The following is a 10,315-nucleotide window of genomic DNA, read 5'->3' as shown; positions in this document are numbered from 1 at the left end:
AGCTATCAATTGTAATAATATTCCCTTTTTAAAATATTACAAATGGCATTTACATCACTTTGAACAAAATCATAGATGCAAGCTTTATGAGCTCAAACTAATCAGTTTCCTCTGTGAGTTGTAGCGCGGTGGTGGGACTGCTTCACCCTCAATTAAAGGTCTCGGGTTCGAGTCTTGATCTTGGATATAGAGAAAATCTTGTTACTCGAATTCGTAGATGCAAATAGTAATAACTTTCCCTAACCCAAATCTTACCTCAATTAAAATTACACAAAAAAGTATTTTTTTCTTACCGTTCAAAATTTAAATGAATTCTTAAAAATAGAAAAGAACTACAAAAGTATTATTAGCTAGAAAATTAAAAGAGCAAAATAGTCATTTGTCACGTATAAGTTATAACTAAGGGCCCTATATATATGTCATGCATCCTTACTAGTTACTACTACTCCTACTTCTTTCTTCTTCCTTTTCTTCTTTACCCCAAAGTGAAATATTAGGGAAAAATCAAGATTTGTTGAGGAGAATGTTGTCTGGTTCGAAATCATTCAATAGAAAAGGTAGTGGCGAATCTAGTCACAGGGTTCAAGGTTGTTAAACCTTATATATGTACGAAAAATAAGTACAATATATGTTTTAGATTTTAAAATGTCTAATTTCTGAACGTCACAGATTAAATCGTTTGATTAATCAATCTGGTGAGTGATTTCGGGACCAGGCTTCATTCCCCTCAACTCTACGAGTTTTTCATCAATATCGTGACATTTAAACACTAGAATCATACATGTTTTTTGTCTATAATTTTGTATATCTTGTGGATATATTTACCCTTGATTTACAATACTAACTAATATCAAGAAATTCTCTCTTTCTCATTCTCAACTTCAATATTATACATTCATACTTCTTCTTCTTCCTCTACTCCAAAGTAAAATATTAGCGAAACACCAAGATTTTGTTGAGGAGAATGATGTCTGGTTCGAAATCATTCTATTGACAAGTCAGTAGCGGATCCAATCATGGGTTTCATGGTCATTGAACCCTATATATATACGAAAATCAAGTACAAAATATATTTTAGCTAGTACCTACGAGTAGCGTCTAAATTTTGGATCTACCACAGGTAGGATTGATCAATCAATTTAATGAGTGATTTCGTACCAGGCTTCATCCCCCTAACTCTAAGAGTTTTTCATCAATATCGACCCATCAAAAAAACTATAATCATACATGTTTTAGAATCATTCATTTACAATATTAATCGTGTCATTTTTTTTGTGTGTTAACACCTAAATCAGGATGATTCAAATCAAATCATTTATTATACTATTTATCATTATGCACTCAATCATCCTTTCCTTAAAAAATAAAATAAAATTCTCTCATGTTATAAAATGAAGATAGGAAATTAAAATTAAGAAGAGTAGAGATAGAAAGACCCTAAGTAGTAGTAGTAGTAACTTTTCTTTATTATTGTATGTTTTTCACTTCTTCGTATTCTTTCATATTACAATTGACCAAATTCAAGGGAGGAATTCTAGACAGATCCAATGGTTTCTGTAATCTAAACAAAAGCTAAGGTGAAATTGAAGAAAATGGAATTCCTTGTATATATAAATTTCTATTGATACTCCTTTTCCTTTTATCTCTTTTCAAAATTTTCCTCTTGATCAATATTTCTTCTCAAGTTTTCCATAATATCTCATAATTTAGGTTTTATAACTCTATTGTAGATATTTGAATTGTTTTTAGCCGAATCCCCACACCCGTATCCATATGCATGGATCTGTATTCCCGAATTTTAAATTTAGATCATAGAGGATCCGACCTCTAGATACGCACCCGTATCAGACACCCGAACCTGAGTCCAAGCAACTTAGATTTCCACAACTTTCATCTTTTAGACGTGCGAGTCTAGAGTCCTTGATAGGCCAACAGTTCGCCTCATACAACTTAGCTGGTCTGACAATCACTTTATAATACTTACCTTTTAAGTCTTGCACATTCTTATCACACAAGACACTTTGCGAGCCTTTATTTCATCGACTTTGCTCCAATACGGTGTGTAACTTCATCATCAATCTCCCAATTTTTTTAGATTATTGACCCAAGATACTTTAAACTTCCTCTCTTGGAGTTGACCTGTGTAACAATCCTCACTTTCACATCTACCTTATGGGTAGCGTCGTTGAACTTTCAGTCTAAGTTCTATTTCTTAGTCCTTCTCACCCTAAACCCTTTAGACTCCAAATTCTGTCTCCAAACCTCCAACTTATCATCAATCCACGACGAGTCTCATCAATCATGTCAGTCACTTTATCTTTTTCGCTCTTTCATCAACATCCATGGTTGGATTTACAAATGCCAACCAACCCTATTGATTTTTGTTATATGGAATGGTTTCTTCTTTGATTCTTAAGATCAAAGGCGGGAATTCTCTCTGGATTCCTATCGGGCTGCTGTTATGTGAACTGTTAGTGACAGGCTGGTTCATTTCACATTTTCTCACAAAAACAATAATCAGTATAAATTTCAAAGCTGTTTTTTTATCCATTAGTGAGTTGTACAAAATTAAGTCTGTGAGACACACTTTTAGCTGATTTTAGAGGATGTAAATAAGTTGCTAACAATCTATAAACCTCACATTAACTTTAAAGGATTCTACTCAATACAAGTAGAGTTAAAGTATTTGATGATATCATAGGTGCTATCTGGTGTTCTGTTTTCTGTTAATATAGTATAATCCAACTCTGTGAATAGTGGTCATGAGTCTTAAGAAGGTGCTCAACGTTCATTTACTTGATGACTGAAGTAATAGGGACGATAATCGTATATGCTGTGACTTTTTAGTCAATACAAGTTGCAGCAAGATGATTTGCCTTTTTATGCAAAGGCCAAAGCATACAAATTGTGTATAAACTAGAGATGGTTTATTTCATCATATGAGACCTTTAAAACACTAGAACCCAAAATAATTTATTGCTGTCTTAGAGTTCTGCTCATTCTGTTTTCAAGAACAGATACTGTACAATAGATTCTCCGCATTTCATGGTGTCTTGTTGTGGTAGATTCCACGGATTTTTGAAATTCTCCATATGTATGTTGTTGCGTAGAGTATTGAAATATGCAGCAAGCGAAAGAAGTTTGGAGTTGTTTGTGCAGGGGGACTTTAGAGTCATGTCCTTATGGTGAAGATAGATTTATTACCTGCAATGTTTGGAAAATACGAATTCCCAATCTTTGTAGATCATAATGCGCACCCCTTCACTTTTCTGATTATTAGTTGTTGTTAGAAAGTAAAAGTAAACTATTTGCCATAATAACCAATCTATGTGCTTTCTAATGTTCATCTTCGACACAATTCATTACTCACTTACCGTTTACATACAGGTTACATCCACGTCCAGAAAGTGATGTTGAATATTTGCATGGTATTCTTGAATCAATTGCTCGCATTGAGGTAGTTTGGTGGCATGTTCCTCCTAATCTAACTAACATCTTGCTTCTATTTAGGACTTGCTAATACTGACATTATGACATTTAGGCAAAGGGATACAAGTTACTGAAGGATCTAGGGGCCACCCCTGTTGAAGAAGTGATCACTTCTGGAGGAGGTTCTAAAAACCAAAAATGGATAAAGATACGGGAGAGGGTACTCGGTTTGCCTGTGTGCAAGGCAGACCAGACTGAAGCTGCCTATGGAGCTGCATTATTGGCAATGAAGGGTGCTTGTGAAAATGCAACATCTGATTAGAAAAGTATAATGTTACTGGTGTTAGAGCTTATCTAGTAATGATTATGCTATACATTTATGCAATATTCCAATTTAGTAGTGTCTGTAAGGAGCTTCTCAACGCAAATTGTCTATTTGAAGGAAATTTCCAAAACAAGTAGTATCAATTTATTTTGTGTTGTTGTGTGTGTGTGTGAGGGGGGTAGGGGAGGAATAGTGAATGTGAAATGCTTTCAAACTTCTCTTTTTTCACTCTCCCTAACCAAACAATAGTAGAAACGAAATAGGTTAAAAGATAAATGCACTTAAACTATGTGAAATTGAACAAAAATGTGTTTCATTAATAGTTTGATCTAAAAATACCCCTATTTGCTAATAGTTTGATTAAAAAAAAAGACCCTTTCTTAATAAATATATCATTGTTATAAAATGAAGATAATAAATTGAAATTAAGAAGAGTAGAGATAGAGAAAAACAAAATAATAATAGTAGTAACTTTCCTTTATTATCGAATGTTTTTACTTCTTGTTGTTATTTCATATTACAAGAGGAGATATATATATAGAGGTTGTAAAATTTGGGCACAAAGAAACTTGGTGACAAAGTTTGCTTGGGCACAACGTTACTTGGCCACAAAGTTACTTGGCCACAAAGTTTATTTGGACACAAAGTATATTGTGTGGACATCCATTTTACAACACTCCCCCTTGGATGTCCATGTAAAAGAAAAAAATTAGTGAAAGAAAAAGTATAGTAATACGCTTTATTTGATGCCTCATTAAAAATCTTTACCAGGAAAATCCAGTGAGATAAATTCTGGTTAAGGGAAAAAGAGTGCTGCGCTGCCGATCTTGTAACTCAGCTGCCGATAAAATCTAGCGCATATTTACTCCCCCTGATGAAACCATTACTTAATATCTTGAAGATGACGTATTCCGATCTTGTAACTCAGCTTCTCAAAGGTTGAAATTGGAAATGTCTTGGTGAATACGAATTGTTGAACATTTGTTTCATCTTCTTTTTGAAGATCATGAGTAAGAAAAAAGAACTTCGATGAAATATATTTTGGTTAGTCTCCTTTGATGTGTCCTTCTCTTAGTTGAGCACATGCAACATTGTCTTCATATAATGTTGTTGGAATATCTCCTTTCAAAGGAAGATCACATATTTTCTGGATATGTTTATAGATCTCATCCAAATATATTTTGACAATTACTCAATTTGTGATCTTGTTGGTTTAGACAAATTTCTCATTTGAATTTTTAGTAGCAACAACCAAACACTGAAAGATACTTTCACTTGTATAATAATGAAATTGACTGTCTTGTGGAATGATTTGATATGATAGTATTCCAACATGAAAAGAAATAACTTTCTTCAGGTCAAACTTCATAATCTCCTGCAATTTCACAGTCAATAAATCTTGACACAATTGATCTAATAATTTATATCGATATTTGATTCACTCTAATATCTCCACTGATAAGAGTGATGTTATGTTCTGCATGCTTATTAATAAAATTATTTACCACGAATAAGAATAGCCGGATACATAAGTGCACCAATTGCACTATGACATGGTATTTTCTAACCATTTTAATGAGATTGAAATTGATCTTTATGTTATGCAATCTTACAATTATTGGGGTACTATTCAATGGAATCGCTTTACAACCTTTTAAATCCTTCAGGAATTTTCATATAATATTTATATTCTAGCTACATATGATAATAATTCATCATGCGTATTAATTCAAGTTTTTCATATATTGTCAGACTAATAGAAACCTCATTGCGTCCACCTTAAGAGAATAAATTTCCATATAATAATGTCAGGACTTTTGCGATTTTTTTTATTTTCCAATGCACAAGTCGTACTTTATATTTTACGATTTTACTTATCGCACAATAATTCATTTGTACCCCACTGACATTATATTTTGATATATGGACAATATAAGCCCAAAACATCACTTTTCCAAGTGAATAAAAATATACTTGAATTGTATTTTCTTTGGCCAATCATTTATCTGTCCACATTGTTTGACATATTTAAAATCAAGATCCTCATTGTCATTTATAATTTTGAGCGCTATATTATATTAAAAATATCGTCGACGGTTATTTGATATCGATTCTAATATGACATAACTTGTCGAGCTCTCTTTATTTTTCATCATTTCAGGTACCTGATCATTTGCCAAGGTTTTATGAATTGTTATGTCATGGTGCTTTTTCTAAACCACTTGCCTCATTATTATGACCATCTTAATCATTTGCTCCTCTTCTTTTTCAAGAAGTTTTATCTTTTGAATCGATTTATCTATCACGCTTTTGGCGTGCCATAAATTATGTCCTTCAAGGACCTTTTATTGGAGCATTTATAACTGGATTATAACATATGGTCAGTGAATATGCCTGACAATTGACTTAAATTATATTTTCAACGAGGATCTTATCAATGATATGTCATTATGTATAACTTATTTTCCAGTTGCTTATCATCTCCCCCTAATGTTAGAGAATCTAATATTCACCCAACTTTATTTGGGAACTCATCTTTGTGCATTGTGTAGTGGTGGTGCAATTGAATAATATATTTCACATTTAAATTTTATAGATGAGAATGATTTGGTTCCTGACCCTGAATCAATTGTGATAGGAAAATCTTGTTGGCTTAATACGTACAAGTGTTGCTACATTTTAAATAACACATCTAATACTAAATTTATTTTGATAGTTTTGTTCTCATAACCAATGGTTTAGCTATAATTGAAGGCATATAATTTCTGCTTAAACCATTTGGTATAAATCAGCATCATCAATATAATTTTATAATTGGAAATGTGCTTTTGATTTAACAATTCGAGCAAATAACCTTTACGAAAATCAAATTGCAGGTTGATTACAAAGCACATGTGACCATAGTATAAATGCATCTATTAAAATCATATAATAGTAAATGGTCCACATGGTAGATGAACGGACCCATATTCACCTTTTTATACATTTCAAAATTTCAGGAGATACAATCTCAACCTTAGCTGGTACAACGATAAATTTATCATGAGATCAAACAACACAAGAGAATTCTTGAAGAATTTATTATTTCTTCAATATATAACCACATGAATTCTCATTTACTTTTGTAATATATATTTGTTAAATTAGGTCTTAGGCCTAACTCACACCCCAAAAGCTAGCTCTAAGGGAGGAGGATTGCCCAAGGCTTATAAGGAGTCCATCCATCTCATTAACCACCAATGTGGGACTTTTGTCATTCTTTAACAATATTTGAACCGGGATGGTCGTCAACGGGTCATGCCAACTGATGTTTATTTCAATAAACTTCTACTTTATTTTGCATGTGATTCCACCATCATGCCCATACTTAGTTACCACAAACAATATGAAAAATAGGTAATCTTTCACATAAATATTTATAATCCACTTTGATTGTAGTAATATGAAGATCTTAAATCTTTCCACATTATATAGTCTCAATATTTTTTTCTTTGACTATTTCTTTGAAACATAAAAAGTTTCTTTCGAAACTTACTACAATTCCAATATCATGAGTAATTTTATTTCTTTGAGTAGTAGCACAGTAGCTCACCAAAGCACACAATTAACATTGGATACTACCACATACTTCATAACATTGTTTGTGTGGTAAACATCTCTTTCAAGGAGAAATTTATTTCATTATTCTCATGGTCAAAATCATTACAAGCAAAACTTGTTTCTTGATTTACTTTTGTAATTCGTATCTCCTCCCTTTTTATTTAATATCTGACAAAATATTTTTGGCATACATAGATACATAACTAATAACATATTTTTTGTGGCAAAAAATCATTTCCTTCTTTTGCCCTTTCGGTAGTTCATAATAAAACATACCATAATATTTGTGATGTACTAAAAGTACTTGACCAGTGAACATTCATACCAAAATAAATTTCTTTATTTCTCTCTAACCTCCCATAGGAGTGAGTTGTGGTATTTATTAAATCATACTCCCTCCGATTAAAAAAGAATGGTCTGCTTTCCTTTTTAGTCAGTTTCAAAAGAATGACCTTTTTCTCTTTTTGGTAACATTTTAATTTCAGCTTTTCACATAGCATGTTTAAGGCCACAAGATTAAAGGACAATTTTGTACATTTGACATAACTTTAATTTAGAACCACAAGATTCAAAAATCTTCTTTATTTTCTTAAACTCCATGCCAAGTCAAAGTACACCATTCTTTGTGAAACGAAGGGAGTATATTAGTATGTCCTTATTTATAATTTTCATCATCTCTTGACACATTCATTTTCAAGAACGGTCCGCTTTTCATGAAACTTATCACAAGTCACATTCTCTTCAAGGAATTGACCGTAATCATATATACATGCTTCATAATTATTCCTTCCATTAGAAGTTTAATGTCATGCTTTGAAATTTATCATATTCATATGACATACCTTGAAATCACTTTTGAAAGTCAAGTGTATCACCACTTTTTCATCATTTTCTTTGATGGAGGATTTATAAACTTATCAAATTATTAGGTCGCATAACAAACATGTTTTTAATGACCTTTCATATCATTTGATGACAAAAATTACCTTCACTCTTTGAAAGACCATTTTGAGAACCCACAATGTTCTTTCTTTTATAATTTTCACTATGATGCGTATTATTATTTTGTCCATTCACGTTCATATTCATATGTCCAATCATAAAATAATCTTGTCATCTTTCATACTTTTATTGTATTGCTATCACATTCACTTAAAAGAATGGAGCATATTCAGTGGAACAGACTTCACAATTTTTATTTTAATCAAGAGCATATCGATTTGCTCAGTCATCATTATATATCAATATATTGCATGAAGACTTTAACCCAACGTCTTATTCATATAAAGACGTGTTAGGTCAAAATGCGAAGGGACTTGAACCCAAAATCTTATTATCATGATGCATCGAGACTTTAATAGATGTCTTACCCTCGATCAACAATGTCATAGGCCAAACCAACATAATTTTCAGATTTAACATCAAATATCATGGATAAGAAAGGAGAATATAATCATTTAGCATAAATTAAAAATATTCACGTAACTTTGCTTTCATGTTTATCCAAAATAAAATAACCATGTAAATCAATTGAGTGAGTAATTAAACTCCAAAGAGATAGTGCAGAGATTTACTTTATCAATGGATTAGGAAATATATGCAATCATATTGAGTTCACATATCCGTTAACTTTGAATGTAATACATTTCATAACTTTACATGATAACTTAATTTTTCAATCAAAATATATTAGAATTCACACTCGAGTACTTAAATATCACCTCGTGATTATATATACGCATAAGTGAATTAATTAGTTTCAAGAAAACATGAAATATAATCATTCTCATGAGTTCTACTAAAGTTCATGTGAGTTACATTTATAATAATTATTATTCAGATTATAATTTTATATTGAGATGCAGTGCAAAAAAGTAGATACCACACATACTATGAAAATGTATAGGTATTTAACGCACCACAAATAACATAAAAGATTCATAGAATATAATTTTATTTTCAAGGTCATCGAACATGCTTCCATTTACAAAATTTTTGTTTCAATGTTATAATTTACACACATAATTTATTTATTTATTTTACAAAGAATAAAATTTCAAGATGGATCAGAAACTCTCTGTCACAATTATCTAACCCCCTTTATTTATTTTTTAATACTTTACTAATTTCAAATACCTAACTCTACTATGAATTGAAATATGTGTAGAACATGACCTTCCCTGTAATAAACTATAACATGAAGAATAATTCACAGTATACATGTTAACTGTGATATTTCTTTAAAGTGTTAATTAAGTAACTTACAATGCCATTTCTTGTAATATATAAGTATCCAAATTGAAAGTTTGCAGTTCGTATTACAAATAAGATATTGGAGGAAAGATAAGTAGAAAATCATCATACCTTAGCTTGTGTATAGAAGAATAAAGTCGTGCTGATAACGTGTTATGAAATGAAGATAAGAAATTGAAATTAAGAAGAGTAGAGATAGAAAGACCCAAAGTAATAGTAGCAGTATTCCTTTATTATTGTATGTATTTCACTTCTTCGTATTCTTTCATATTACAAGAGGAGATATATATAGGTTATAAAACTTGGGCACAAAGTATTTTACTTGGACACAAAGTATTTTGTCTGGACATCCATTTTACAAAAGTCCGGAGCTTAAAGGGCAAAAAAAATTGACAAAAATTTCAAAAAGGGCACATCAAATATTTTTCTAACCAAAAGGGCAAAATTGCTACTGACATAGCGATTTTGTTTGATGCCGTTAACAAATCAAAATCGCTACTGATGTCAGCGATTTTGTCCAACTTTTTTTTCTCCAGAAAATCGCTGCACGTGCACCATTTTTGCAATTTTAAAAATAAATAAATTAAAATCACTGTTATGACAATGTTTTTATAGGAACAAATTTATTTTCTTTTTTCGAAAAATTGCTGCCTTGATTTTGGTAGAAATTCTTTTTCTTTTGATTTTTTTTTTTTTAAAATCTGTCAA

At 31.3% G+C, this 10,315-nt stretch overlaps 1 long non-coding RNA gene across 1 annotated transcript; it reads left to right on the top strand.

Annotated features, from left to right (window-relative positions):
* Positions 1 to 1,630: 1,630 nt before the first annotated feature.
* On the top strand, positions 1,631 to 3,897 carry LOC102588844 (uncharacterized). The gene is made up of 2 exons (XR_368394.2): positions 1,631 to 3,457; positions 3,542 to 3,897. It is a non-coding gene; the product is annotated as an uncharacterized lncRNA (long non-coding RNA).
* The last annotated feature ends 6,418 nt before the right edge of the window (positions 3,898 to 10,315 follow it).

This window comes from Solanum tuberosum, unplaced genomic scaffold, assembly GCF_000226075.1.
Source record: "Solanum tuberosum cultivar DM 1-3 516 R44 unplaced genomic scaffold, SolTub_3.0 scf00337, whole genome shotgun sequence".
Lineage (NCBI taxonomy): Eukaryota > Viridiplantae > Streptophyta > Magnoliopsida > Solanales > Solanaceae > Solanum > Solanum tuberosum.
The sequence above is the reverse complement of the archived record's forward strand: the minus strand, read 5'-3'. Positions and strand labels throughout refer to the sequence as shown.